This window comes from Protomyctophum bolini (assembly GCF_963924005.1).
Source record: "Protomyctophum bolini genome assembly, chromosome: 15".
NCBI lineage: Eukaryota > Metazoa > Chordata > Actinopteri > Myctophiformes > Myctophidae > Protomyctophum > Protomyctophum bolini.
In genome coordinates, this window is record NC_137876.1 from 3,791,944 (window position 1) to 3,807,376 (window position 15,433).

General features: G+C 42.0%; 1 pseudogene across 1 annotated transcript in view; it reads left to right on the plus strand.

The window, feature by feature from the left end:
- The window catches only part of LOC308329132 (gamma-aminobutyric acid receptor subunit rho-2-like), an 88,615-nt pseudogene that overhangs the window by 59,855 nt on the left and 13,327 nt on the right, over positions 1 to 15,433 (plus strand). Inside the window, exon 7 of the transcript in view lies at positions 6,326 to 6,478. The product of the transcript in view is annotated as a gamma-aminobutyric acid receptor subunit rho-2-like (transcript). The remainder of the gene's footprint in view (positions 1 to 6,325; positions 6,479 to 15,433) is intronic.

The following is a 15,433-nucleotide window of genomic DNA, read 5'->3' on the forward strand; positions in this document are numbered from 1 at the left end:
ATAATGCTTAAAACACCAACATGGGTTCCCGTTCAGAATGGATTAAAGGTATTTTGGTCTTGCTGTTAGCCTGGCTGTTTGTGACAGTAAAAAAAGCGTCCCAAGAAAATGGAAATTAATCACGGTCAAAAGTAAACGGGAACAAGGCCTGATTTGAAGTCATTAGTTGTCAGCGCTATGGTCTAAAAATGGCCTTGAGCGTGTGCAGAAGACTGCAATTCTAACATGAAACTGTCAGTTAAGTTCCCCTGCTGTTTGGATTCCCCTTGGTAATCTACAGTACTGTATGTAGGCAAAACATCTAGGGCAAGTCCGCACACGAATCATAGAACACATGAGTGCCATCAGACGCAAGGACATCAAATCTCCTGTCGCCAGACACTTCATGGAAGCCGGAAGCAGATCTGTCTTACACAGTCATTGATCAAGTTAAGAAATCTAGAAGAGGGGGTTGATTTAGACACTAAACTCCTCCAAACTGAATCTAGATGGATTTTTTTATTTGCAGTCTGTCAATACAGGTGGCTTGAATGAAGATATCTCTCCCTCCAGTGCTACCTATAAGGAAAAAGTTATTTTCAAAAAGTGATTGTATAAGTCTGTCAATATTCTTGTTTCCTATATAACTGTGTGATTTTGTATATCTATTCTGTAATGTCCACGCCCCAAACATCTGGTGATGTCATCAATTAGCAATTATCAGCACCTGAGCTGTATTGTCTTGGAGCTCTATAAGAGCAATTAAGTTCTTTGTCTGTGAAAATCATATAGCACTGACGAAGGTCTTGGGACCGAAATGTTTGCTTTTTAATTGCACTTTGAGCACAGAGCAACTGTTTAGTAGCCAAAAACGTCAAGACGTCTAATTGCCTTTTTAGTCCTTGACATGAAAATGTTTGAGAACAACTGACATAGAAACATGTTTTCAGAAAGGATTTAGAAGACATTTGTAGAATCGTCCTCAGGTCTAAATGGGTTAAATGTTCTCTACACACACTGCACAGAGGTCTTCTCTTCACAGGTCCAATGTGAAGGACCCGCGCACCGTAAAAGAACCGGAGCTAATGGAGCCGACCTCCCAATACACCCACCGGCGCCACTAGTATTTATGCGTGTCAAACAAAAGTAGCAAAAATAGCAGAACTACGAGCTACTGCAGGCTTGTATAAAACTGATAATTCTGCTAGTTCTGAAAAGATTGGAGAGTGAATGTTAGTAGTCACTGACTCACTGTATACTATGTGTGTTTTATAATATTTAAACAATGAAAAATAAGCGTTTTTATTTGACTTCTACTGTATGCACTTATTCTCTGGCCATCATTTAACACCATTGATGCCTGTGCAATTAAGAATGTATCTCACTTATTCCGTAATACCAGACAAGTAAAAGCCTGGAGACCAGACAAACATGCCACTGCAAAAAAATAGAAATAAAAGATGCCCTCGGCCCTTTTAGGACAGAAATCTGTCCCTGTGTCATTGAGTCTGTCCCTGGCTGTGTCCCTGTGTCATTGAGTCTGTCCCTGGCTGTGTCCCTGTGTCCCTGTGTCATTGGGTCTGTCCCTGGCTGTGTCCCTGTGTCATTGAGTCTGTCCCTGTGTCCCTGTGTCATTGAGTCTGTCCCTGGCTGTGTCCCTGTGTCATTGAGTCTGTCCCTGGCTGTGTCCCTGTGCCATTGAGTCTGTCCCTGGCTGTGTCCCTGTGTCATTGGGTCTGTCCCTGGCTGTGTCCCTGTGTCATTGGGTCTGTCCCTGGCTGTGTCCCTGTGTCATTGGGTCTGTCCCTGGCTGTGTCCCTGTGTCATTGGGTCTGTCCCTGGCTGTGTCCCTGTGTCATTGGGTCTGTCCCTGGCTGTGTCCCTGTGTCATTGAGTCTGTCCCTGGCTGTGTCCCTGTGTCATTGGGTCTGTCCCTGGCTGTGTCCCTGTGTCCCTGTGTCATTGAGTCTGTCCCTGTGTTCCTGTGTCCCTGTGTCATTGAGTCTGTCCCTGGCTGTGTCCCTGTGTCATTAGGTCTGTCCCTGGCTGTGTCCCTGTGTCCCTGTGTCATTGAGTCTGTCCCTGGCTGTGTCCCTGTGTCATTAGGTCTGTCCCTGGCTGTGTCTCTGTGTCATTGAGTCTGTCCCTGGCTGTGTCCCTGTGTCATTGAGTCTGTCCCTGGCTACATGTGTCCCTGTGTCATTGGGTGTGTCTGAGCACGAACATAGCGTTATAGCATTTGTTCACCACCAAGTGTCACTGTTGCACAGCCTAACACACAGACACACATGCAGGCCGGGGAGGAGGGCTAGTACAGTACAGGAAGTAATTAATTTGAACATCTTTCTACATACTGAGAGTAATAGATTTGTGCTGATGACTCTTAAGTGCAGTATACTGTCCCCCACGACCCCCCCCCCCCCCCCACGCGCGTTTATCGGTTTAGTACCGATAAACGCTCAAAAGATCTGCGCCGCGGCTTCGCCCGTGGCACAGCGTCGGGCCCCGCACACTGTCACCTTTTTCACCGTGGGCCTCTGTTTGCATTATAGTCTGGCCACGCTCTGGCTAGAAACGGGAACCGTTTTGGAGACATAGAAGGTTTAATCCACCCGAGAAGCAACAATATATTGTTTTTAATAGAGGTATTAACTCACGGCTCACAGAGGAACACCATATTGTTCTCTCTGTAATACCCCCTGTAGACATTTTGGTGTTTAGTATTTTGTTGCTGTGTGTTATTCAGAAGCCTGCTGTGGACCAGGTGTTGTAAAATTAGCATTTTGGTATACGAACACTTGTGCCTAATGGTGGTATAACAAAAATGTGTACACAATAACCCATTTTGACCTGAGATCAGATTCTAAAAATGTCTTCTACATCCTGACAGTTTTCTGAAAAAGCTATGTTTCTAAAAAAGAAAAATCTAAAATAGCAGACCTACAAGCTCGTAGCGCGCCACTCGGTGGTGCGCTATGAGCTTGTAGATCTGCTATTTTTCAATAGCTAAAGCATAACATAATGCTAACACCAAAAGGGCTTCCCGCCCAAAATGGGATAAACACAAACTATCGCGCTGTGCCAACTGTCATACCTCCAGCTGTTATTATCTTAGAAAAAAGGTAATTAATGAATAAAGCGGGCATCAAAGTATTATTTAAAAAATAATAACAGTGCTGGAAGGTTATACATTCAATACTTTATATTCCCACGACATTAAACCTCGGAATTTATTTCACTAGAGTTATTTGAAATGTTTAGTTACTATAGTTACTTTGCAAATTTAATTTCATATTGCAAAACATACACATTACAGTACAAACATGCACACCACTTGAGCTCTGCTCTGTTATACTTTGGTTATTTGACTTGTATAGGTTGTCTATTCCTGTCTATATGTTGGCAAGTTATATATTCTGCATGCATAATGAGTCATTTTACTTTTGCCACTTTAAGTACATTTAAAAGTACAAGCTAATGTTTGAATGCAGGACTTTCACTTGTAAGTAATGTAAAAGACCATTTTCTACTAAGCCATTCTGGGCGGGAACCCCTTTTGGTGCTTTAAGCATTATGTTATACTTGAACTATTGAAAAATAGCAGATCTACAAGCTCATAGTGCGGCACCGAGTGCCGCGCTACGAGCTTGTGGTCTGTTCTTTTTGAAAAGTCTTGAAAATATGAAAAGTCTTGAGAATGTGGCGCAAATCTTTGAATATATTATTTCAGAGCAAACGTTTTAAGTCAAATCTTTGCTTCGGGGGTCCCTGGAACAACATATTTTCAGATGGGGGTCGACGGCCAATTACATGAAAATGCTTGAGAACGACTGACTGGTTTTCCAGAAAACTGTCAGACTTTAGAAGGCATTTGTATAATCGTTCTCAGGTCTAAACGGGTTAACGTCACTAGCCTTACTGGAGTGTAACACATCAATCAGAGTACGTTTTTCTGTGTGTTGTTTTTCTCCAGGCTGGTACAACCGTCTGTACATCAACGTGTTTCTGTGTGTGTTGTTTTTCTCCAGGCTGGTACAACCGTCTGTACATCAACTTGTTTTTGTGTGTTTTCTCCAGGCTGGTACAACCGTCTGTACATCAACTTGTTTCTGTGTGTGTTGTTTTCTCCAGGCTGGTACAACCGTCTGTACATCAACTTGTTTCTGTGTCTGTTGTTTTTCTCCAGGCTGGTACAACCGTCTGTACATCAACTTGTTTCTGTGTCTGTTGTTTTTCTCCAGGCTGGTACAACCGTCTGTACATCAACGTGTTTCTGTGTGTTGTTGTTTTCTCCAGGCTGGTACAACCGTCTGTACATCAACTTGTTTCTGTGTGTGTTGTTTTCTCCAGGCTGGTACAACCGTCTGTACATCAACTTGTTTCTGTGTCTGTTGTTTTTCTCCAGGCAGGTACAACTGTCTGTACATCAACTTGTTTCTGTGTGTTGTTTTTCTCCAGGCTGGTACAACCGTCTCTACATCAACTTGTTTCTGTGTGTTGTTTTTCTCCAGGCTGGTACAACCGTCTGTACATCAACTTGTTTCTGTGTGTGTTGTTTTTCTCCAGGCTGGTACAACCGTCTGTACATCAACTTGTTTCTGTGTGTGTTGTTTTCTCCAGGCTGGTACAACCGTCTGTACATCAACTTGTTTCTGTGTGTGTTGTTTTCTCCAGGCTGGTACAACCGTCTGTACATCAACTTGTTTCTGTGTGTGTTGTTTTCTCCAGGCTGGTACAACCGTCTGTACATCAACTTGTTTCTGTGTGTGTTGTTTTCTCCAGGCTGGTACAACCGTCTGTACATCAACTTGTTTCTGTGTGTGTTGTTTTCTCCAGGCTGGTACAACCGTCTGTACATCAACTTGTTTCTGTGTGTTGTTTTCTCCAGGCTGGTACAACCGTCTGTACATCAACTTGTTTCTGTGTGTGTTGTTTTCTCCAGGCTGGTACAACCGTCTGTACATCAATCAGATAACTTGTTTCTGTGTCTGTTGTTTTCTCCAGGCTGGTACAACCGTCTGTACATCAACTTGTTTCTGTGTGTGTTGTTTTCTCCAGGCTGGTACAACCGTCTGTACATCAACTTGTTTCTGTGTGTGTTGTTTTCTCCAGGCTGGTACAACCGTCTGTACATCAACTTGTTTCTGTGTGTGTTGTTTTCTCCAGGCTGGTACTCTGTACATTAACTTGTTTCTGTGTGTGTTGTTTTCTCCAGGCTGGTACAACCGTCTGTACATCAACTTGTTTCTGTGTGTGTTGTTTTCTCCAGGCTGGTACAACCGTCTGTACATCAACTTGTTTCTGTGTGTGTTGTTTTCTCCAGGCTGGTACAACCGTCTGTACATCAACTTGTTTCTGTGTGTGTTGTTTTCTCCAGGCTGGTACAACCGTCTGTACATCAACTTGTTTCTGTGTCTGTTGTTTTCTCCAGGCTGGTACAACCGTCTGTACATCAACTTGTTTCTGTGTCTGTTGTTTTTCTCCAGGCTGGTACAACCGTCTGTACATCAACGTGTTTCTGTGTCTGTTGTTTTCTCCAGGCTGGTACAACCGTCTGTACATCAACGTGTTTCTGTGTGTGTTGTTTTCTCCAGGCTGGTACAACCGTCTGTACATCAACTTGTTTCTGTGTGTTGTTTTCTCCAGGCTGGTACAACCGTCTGTACATCAACTTGTTTCTGTGTGTTGTTTTCTCCAGGCTGGTACAACCGTCTGTACATCAACTTGTTTCTGTGTGTGTTGTTTTCTCCAGGCTGGTACAACCGTCTGTACATCAACTTGTTTCTGTGTGTGTGTTGTTTTCTCCAGGCTGGTACAACCGTCTGTACATCAACTTGTTTCTGTGTGTGTTGTTTTCTCCAGGCTGGTACAACCGTCTGTACATCAACTTGTTTCTGTGTGTTGTTACTTGTTTTCTCCAGGCTGGTACAACCGTCTGTACATCAACTTGTTTCTGTGTGTTGTTTTCTCCAGGCTGGTACAACCGTCTGTACATCAACTTGTTTCTGTGTGTTGTTACTTGTTTTCTCCAGGCTGGTACAACCGTCTGTACATCAACTTGTTTCTGTGTCTGTTGTTTTCTCCAGGCTGGTACAACCGTCTGTACATCAACTTGTTTCTGTGTGTTTTCTCCAGGCTGGTACAACCGTCTGTACATCAACTTGTTTCTGTGTCTGTTGTTTTCTCCAGGCTGGTACAACCGTCTGTACATCAACTTGTTTCTTTGTGTTTTCTCCAGGCTGGTACAACCGTCTGTACATCAACTTGTTTCTGTGTCTGTTGTTTTCTCCAGGCTGGTACAACCGTCTGTACATCAACTTGTTTCTGTGTGTGTTGTTTTCTCCAGGCTGGTACAACCGTCTGTACATCAACTTCACCCTGCGGCGCCACATCTTCTTCTTCCTGCTGCAGACGTACTTCCCCGCCACGCTCATGGTCATGCTGTCCTGGGTGTCCTTCTGGATCGACCGCCGGGCCGTCCCGGCCAGAGTCTCCCTGGGTAAGACAAGCACGTCATGGCCTTAAAGGGACACAAAAGAATATATGTCAATGACGTTTAGAAGATTTAGAACACTTTCCTGCGGGTCTTTATTACTACAATTCCCATAATGATTTGGTGCACTGCTCCTCGTTGTTGTGGATAGGGGGGAGGGCTGTCTTACTGAGACAACATGTAGTCCAGGAAGTAAGTGAGCCCAGTGTCCATGACATCAGAGACACTGGGCTCACTGCTAAAAATCTAAAATGTGTAAAACCACATATTACACACATAAAGACCCCCAGGAAAGTGTTCTAAATCTTCTAAAGGTCATTAACATATATTATTTTGCAAAAAGGGTGAAGTGTCCCTTTAACCCATTCTGAACGTGAACCCATTTTGGTGTTATAGCATCATGTTATGCTTTAGCTATTGAAAAATAGCAGATCTACAAGCTCATAGCGCGCCACCGAGTGGCGCGCTACGAGCTTGTAGGTCTGCTATTTTTGAAAAATCGAAGAACGACTGACATTTTTAGAATCTGATCTCAGGTCAGAATGGGTTAATCAGACCAGTGTGTGTCCAGTGGAAACCTCGTATGAATCTGATCTCAGGTCAGAATGGGTTAATTAAACAATCGCAGTCGCGGTATCTTGTCAATAATAAGGCGTTGAATGTGTTAGCGTGCTTCTCAAACGGCGGTGGTGGAAGAAGTACTCGCATACTTATTACTTACGTAAGAGTATCATTGCCCTTATTGTACCAAGAACCCCCACTTTAACCCATTCTGACCTGAGATCAGATTCGTACGAGGTTTCCACCGGACACACTGGTCTGATTAACCCATTCTGACCTGAGATCAGATTTAAAAAAATGTCAGTCGTTCTTCGATAAAAAAAAAATAGCAGACCTACAAGCTCGTAGCGCGCCACTCGGTGGCGCGCTACGAGCTTGTAGATCTGCTATTTTTCAATAGCTAAAGCATGACATGATGCTAACACCAAAATGGATTCCCGTTCAGAATGGGTTAAGAACCAATGGTGTAGCCAATGTGCGTTTCTTTTCTTTTTTTAAGCGATTCGTCATGCAGTCCAGAGGAGAGAGTTCTGTGTTCAGCGAGATAGGAATGAAAATCCTGAATCCTGACTTGAACCCTCTGGTGCTGACATTATGTTTTACCACCAAGCTATAATAGTGTGGCTTGTTATGGGGCGATATGACATGTTTTACCACCCAGCTATAATAGTGTGGCTTGTTATGGGGCGATATGACATGTTTTACCTCCAAGCTATAATAGTGTGGCTTGTTAAGGGGCGATATGACATGTTTTACCACCCAGCTATAATAGTGTGGCTTGTTAAGGGGAGATATGACATGTTTTACCTCCAAGCTATAATAGTGTGGCTTGTTAAGGGGCGATATGACATGTTTTACCACCCAGCTATAATAGTGTGGCTTGTTAAGGGGCGATATGACATGTTTTACCGCCAAGCTATAATAGTGTGGCTTGTTATGGGGCGATATGACATGTTTTACCACCAAGCTATAATAGTGTGGCTTGTTATGGGGCGATATGAGATGTTTTACAGCCAAGCTATAATAGTGTGGCTTGTTATGGGGCGATATGACATGTTTTACAGCCAAGCTATAATAGTGTGGCTTGTTAAGGGGCGATATGACATGTTTTACCGCCAAGCTATAATAGTGTGGCTTGTTAAGGGGCGATATGACATGTTTTACCACCAAGCTATAATAGTGTGGCTTGTTAAGGGGCGATATGACATGTTTTACCGCCAAGCTATAATAGTGTGGCTTGTTAAGGGGCGATATGACATGTTTTACCGCCAAGCTATAATAGTGTGGCTTGTTAAGGGGCGATATGACATGTTTCACCACCAAGCTATAATAGTGTGGCTTGTTAAGGGGCGATATGACATGTTTTACCACCAAGCTATAATAGTGTGGCTTGTTAAGGGGCGATATGACATGTTTTACCACCCAGCTATAATAGTGTGGCTTGTTATGGGGCGATATGACATGTTTTACCACCAAGCTATAATAGTGTGGCTTGTTATGGGGCGATATGACATGTTTTAGCACCAAGCTATAATAGTGTGGCTTGTTAAGGGGCGATATGACATGTTTTACCACCAAGCTATAATAGTGTGGCTTGTTAAGGGGAGATATGACATGTTTTACCACCAAGCTATAATAGTGTGGCTTGTTAAGGGGCGATATGACATGTTTTACCGCCAAGCTATAATAGTGTGGCTTGTTATGGGGCGATATGACATGTTTTACCACCAAGCTATAATAGTGTGGCTTGTTATGGGGCGATATGACATGTTTTACCGCCAAGCTATAATAGTGTGGCTTGTTATGGGGCGATATGACATGTTTTACCACCCAGCTATAATAGTGTGGCTTGTTATGGGGCGATATGACATGTTTTACCGCCAAGCTATAATAGTGTGGCTTGTTATGGGGCGATATGACATGTTTTACCACCAAGCTATAATAGTGTGGCTTGTTATGGGGAGATTATGACATGTTTTACCACCAAGCTATAATAGTGTGGCTTGTTATGGGGCGATATGACATGTTTTACCGCCAAGCTATAATAGTGTGGCTTGTTATGGGGAGATTATGACATGTTTTAGCACCAAGCTATAATAGTGTGGCTTGTTAAGGGGAGATTATGACATGTTTTACCACCAAGCTATAATAGTGTGGCTTGTTATGGGGCGATATGACATGTTTTACCACCAAGCTATAATAGTGTGGCTTGTTATGGGGCGATATGACATGTTTTACCGCCAAGCTATAATAGTGTGGCTTGTTAAGGGGCGATATGACATGTTTTACCGCCAAGCTATAATAGTGTGGCTTGTTATGGGGCGATATGACATGTTTTACCGCCAAGCTATAATAGTGTGGCTTGTTATGGGGCGATATGACATGTTTTAGCACCAAGCTATAATAGTGTGGCTTGTTATGGGGCGATATGACATGTTTTACCGCCAAGCTATAATAGTGTGGCTTGTTAAGGGGCGATATGACATGTTTTACCACCCAGCTATAATAGTGTGGCTTGTTATGGGGCGATATGACATGTTTTAGCACCAAGCTATAATAGTGTGGCTTGTTATGGGGCGATATGACATGTTTTAGCACCAAGCTATAATAGTGTGGCTTGTTATGGGGCGATATGACATGTTTTACCGCCAAGCTATAATAGTGTGGCTTGTTAAGGGGAGATTATGACATGTTTTACCACCCAGCTATAATAGTGTGGCTTGTTATGGGGCGATATGACATGTTTTACCACCCAGCTATAATAGTGTGGCTTGTTATGGGGCGATATGACATGTTTTACCACCCAGCTATAATAGTGTGGCTTGTTAAGGGGAGATATGACATGTTTTAGCACCAAGCTATAATAGTGTGGCTTGTTATGGGGCGATATGACATGTTTTACCGCCAAGCTATAATAGTGTGGCTTGTTATGGGGCGATATGACATGTTTTAGCACCAAGCTATAATAGTGTGGCTTGTTATGGGGCGATATGACATGTTTTACAGCCAAGCTATAATAGTGTGGCTTGTTAAGGGGAGATTATGACATGTTTTAGCACCAAGCTATAATAGTGTGGCTTGTTATGGGGCGATATGACATGTTTTACAGCCAAGCTATAATAGTGTGGCTTGTTATGGGGAGATTATGACATGTTTTACCACCCAGCTATAATAGTGTGGCTTGTTATGGGGCGATATGACATGTTTTACAGCCAAGCTATAATAGTGTGGCTTGTTATGGGGCGATATGACATGTTTTACCACCCAGCTATAAGAGTGTGGCTTGTTATGGGGCGATATGACATGTTTTACCACCCAGCTATAATAGTGTGGCTTGTTATGGGGCGATATGACATGTTTTACCACCAAGCTATAATAGTGTGGCTTGTTAAGGGGCGATATGACATGTTTTACCACCCAGCTATAATAGTGTGGCTTGTTAAGGGGAGATATGACATGTTTTACCGCCAAGCTATAATAGTGTGGCTTGTTATGGGGCGATATGACATGTTTTACCGCCAAGCTATAATAGTGTGGCTTGTTATGGGGCGATATGACATGTTTTACCACCAAGCTATAATAGTGTGGCTTGTTAAGGGGAGATATGACATGTTTTACCGCCAAGCTATAATAGTGTGGCTTGTTATGGGGCGATATGACATGTTTTACCGCCAAGCTATAATAGTGTGGCTTGTTATGGGGCGATATGACATGTTTTAGCACCAAGCTATAATAGTGTGGCTTGTTATGGGGAGATTATGACATGTTTTAGCACCAAGCTATAATAGTGTGGCTTGTTAAGGGGAGATATGACATGTTTTACCACCCAGCTATAATAGTGTGGCTTGTTAAGGGGCGATATGACATGTTTTACCACCCAGCTATAATAGTGTGGCTTGTTAAGGGGCGATATGACATGTTTTACCACCCAGCTATAATAGTGTGGCTTGTTAAGGGGCGATATGACATGTTTTAGCACCAAGCTATAATAGTGTGGCTTGTTATGGGGAGATTATGACATGTTTTAGCACCAAGCTATAATAGTGTGGCTTGTTATGGGGAGATTATGACATGTTTTAGCACCAAGCTATAATAGTGTGGCTTGTTAAGGGGAGATTATGACATGTTTTACCACCCAGCTATAATAGTGTGGCTTGTTATGGGGCGATATGACATGTTTTACCACCCAGCTATAATAGTGTGGCTTGTTATGGGGAGATTATGACATGTTTTACCGCCAAGCTATAATAGTGTGGCTTGTTATGGGGAGATTATGACATGTTTTACCGCCAAGCTATAATAGTGTGGCTTGTTATGGGGAGATTATGACATGTTTTACCGCCAAGCTATAATAGTGTGGCTTGTTATGGGGAGATTATGACATGTTTTACCGCCAAGCTATAATAGTGTGGCTTGTTAAGGGGCGATATGACATGTTTTAGCACCAAGCTATAATAGTGTGGCTTGTTATGGGGAGATTATGACATGTTTTACCACCCAGCTATAATAGTGTGGCTTGTTATGGGGCGATATGACATGTTTTACCACCAAGCTATAATAGTGTGGCTTGTTAAGGGGAGATATGACATGTTTTACCTCCAAGCTATAATAGTGTGGCTTGTTATGGGGCGATATGACATGTTTTACCACCAAGCTATAATAGTGTGGCTTGTTAAGGGGCGATATGAGATGTTTTACCACCCAGCTATAATAGTGTGGCTTGTTAAGGGGAGATATGACATGTTTTACCACCAAGCTATAATAGTGTGGCTTGTTAAGGGGCGATATGACATGTTTTACCACCAAGCTATAATAGTGTGGCTTGTTAAGGGGAGATATGACATGTTTTACCTCCAAGCTATAATAGTGTGGCTTGTTAAGGGGAGATATGACATGTTTTACCACCCAGCTATAATAGTGTGGCTTGTTATGGGGCGATATGACATGTTTTACCGCCAAGCTATAATAGTGTGGCTTGTTATGGGGAGATTATGACATGTTTTACCACCAAGCTATAATAGTGTGGCTTGTTATGGGGCGATATGACATGTTTTACCACCCAGCTATAATAGTGTGGCTTGTTAAGGGGCGATATGACATGTTTTAGCACCAAGCTATAATAGTGTGGCTTGTTATGGGGAGATTATGACATGTTTTACCGCCAAGCTATAATAGTGTGGCTTGTTATGGGGAGATTATGACATGTTTTACCGCCAAGCTATAATAGTGTGGCTTGTTATGGGGAGATTATGACATGTTTTACCGCCAAGCTATAATAGTGTGGCTTGTTAAGGGGCGATATGACATGTTTTAGCACCAAGCTATAATAGTGTGGCTTGTTATGGGGAGATTATGACATGTTTTAGCACCAAGCTATAATAGTGTGGCTTGTTAAGGGGAGATATGACATGTTTTACCACCAAGCTATAATAGTGTGGCTTGTTATGGGGCGATATGACATGTTTTAGCACCAAGCTATAATAGTGTGGCTTGTTAAGGGGAGATATGACATGTTTTACCACCAAGCTATAATAGTGTGGCTTGTTAAGGGGCGATATGACATGTTTTAGCACCAAGCTATAATAGTGTGGCTTGTTAAGGGGAGATTATGACATGTTTTAGCACCCAGCTATAATAGTGTGGCTTGTTAAGGGGAGATAATTAAAATTGACCAACCAAGTTGTGTCCGAAAATAAGCAAAAATAAAAATGGATCTATACAGTAAATCTCAATAGAAGAGCAGCGGAGAGCAAATGTAATAACCACCACACCCAATTGTATGTTTTAATTAAGTTTAAGTTTTATTAACAACATTATTGTATTCACTAAAATAGAGTTACAGTTACATAGTGCAGCTTTAACCAACACGATAGCATCCCTAACCCCTTATCATAATAAACCACGCAAGTAGAAAATAGATACTAACGTAATCTAACAAGCTCACAGCGGGTCGCGATGTGACACGAATTATGTCTTAATTGTTTTAATTCACTGTTGTTGCTTTTACTTTTGCTACTTTAAGTAGATTTCGATGGCAATACCTTTTGCTCAAGTGAAAGTTTTGAGTATCAAAGTTGTACTGAGAATTTCCACATTCTTGTCTTGATACTTTGACTTCAGTAAAAAAAAACAAATAACCTTCGTCCATCATTGAACATGACAATGATACAGACACACACGCACGCAACGCACGCATGTACGCACACAACGCATGTACGCACACACGCACGCACGCACACACACAGTCACACGCGCGCGCGCAAGCCTGCACTCTTTTGTTTTTCCCCCAGTGGATTCTCTCTACATCTGTTTCTGTCACACGATACCATCCCTAACCCCTTATCATAATAAACCACGCAAGTAGAAAATAGATACTAACACGCTCACAGTGGGTCGCAATGTGACACGAATTATGTCTTAATTGTTTTAATTCACTGTTGTTGCTTTTACTTTTGCTACTTTAAGTGGATTTTGATGGCAATACTTTTTGCTCAAGTGAAATCTTTCAGTATCAAACTCTTGTACTTGAGAATTTCCACATTGTTGTCCTGATACTTTGACTTCAGTAAAAAAAAACAAATAACCTTCTTCCATCACTGAACATGACAATGATACAGACACGAACGCACGCATGTACGCATGTACGCACACAACGCATGTACACACACACACACGCACGCACACACACAGTCTCACACACACGCACGCACACGCACGCCTGCACTCTTTTGTTTTTCCCCCATTGGATTCTCTCTACATCTGTTTCTGTCACACTGTCTTCCTCCCCTGTCGAGTTGTGTCTTGTTTTGTTGTTTCAGTTCGAGGGGTGAGATTATTGTGAAAAAGAAAAAAGAAATGCCTGTTTTCTTTTATCTCACTGGTTACAGTTGGTAATTCTTTACCCCCACGGCCTCATGTCTTAGGATTCATAATTCATATTGTGGATAAGAAAACCCAACCAAACGCGACATGCCGTAGCTGCTACTGTAAGCTACACATTGTACACAGCAGGCACTGCACTGCTACTGTAAGCTACACATTGTACACAGCAGGCGCTGCAGCATTGTGGGAGTTTAGACGCGTGTGGTTTTTGGCAGCACATTTGGATTTTAGTTTTAGTCATAGTCTCTTGAATAGTTTTCATTTAGTTTCAGTCACATTTTAGTCACCTGGAATGTCTTAGTGTTAGTCTAGTTATAGTCGACGCAATATAAGATTTTAGTCGACTAAATATACAGTTGACTTGTTTGTCGTACAAAATGTTGATGCCGTCGTAATGCCTGTTTTTTTCACAACGCGTCGCACTGTGAGCTTGTAGATTGGCTATTTTCAGCATGCAACTAATTGTAAAATTATTTATACTGGATCTCTTGTCCACTAGTCCCTTCCTAACATTTTAGTCTAGTTTTTATTTGTCTAGTCTTAGTTTTAGTCATCATAGCTTTCAGTTTTCATTTAGTTTCCATTTAGTTTTCCTCAGTGAAAAAATTTAGTCAACAAACATTTTTCGTCTTGGTTTTAGTCGACGAAAACAACACTGGTTTGGACGTGCTATTTTCACTTGTTTAGGTCCCGGGGAGACATCACATTTCTCTTTCAGGTCACATGCTAAAAGTTCTGGTACCACTGGTTTAGTCTTTTTGGACTTCATTTACTTTACTATCATCTAGAAAGAAATGTATTCTGAGACAATGAATTTTTCAGTGAGGGGTGCATACTTAGTTTAGACTAGTCATGACAAAAGTACGAGTCAACGGATACTACAAAGTGTCAAAGCACAAATATCAAAGTACATTTTCCACATATGTATGACATTAAAAACAAATGTGTATAGGCTAAATGTTCAAAACGTTTCACTAAATTGTGAAAATAGCAGGTGCAAGCTCACAACGCATCGCATCACTTATAAATCAGCTATTTTCATTATCTTTTTAAATTATTAATTAATTGTCTCAAGTACAGCTGGGTTTCTCAAAGTGGGTACCATATGGCACCTCAGGGTGCTGTGAACTAAGTCCAAGGGTGCCCCAAAGTATATACTTTGATAATATTCAGAATGTGTTAATATCACTTCAGTTTAAACATCGAGAATGAAGTTATTTTCAATTTGTCCTAAAGGAAATGGACATGCTCTAAAGTTGTCCTCGTGGCATAGTGTATTTTAGGGGAGAGATTTGCATATGATTTGCATAATGTTTGAGCCGTAATCTATCTATAAATGCATCAAGTCTGTGAACGTCTGTAGTCTGCGTAACTCCAGAATCGTTCGCCCCACCGACTAACATTAAACCATTTTGGGGCGGGAACCCCTTTTGGTGTTAGCTATTGAAAAATAGCAGATCTACAAGTTCATAGCGCGCCACCGAGTTGCGTGCTATGAGCTTGTAGGTCTGCTATTTT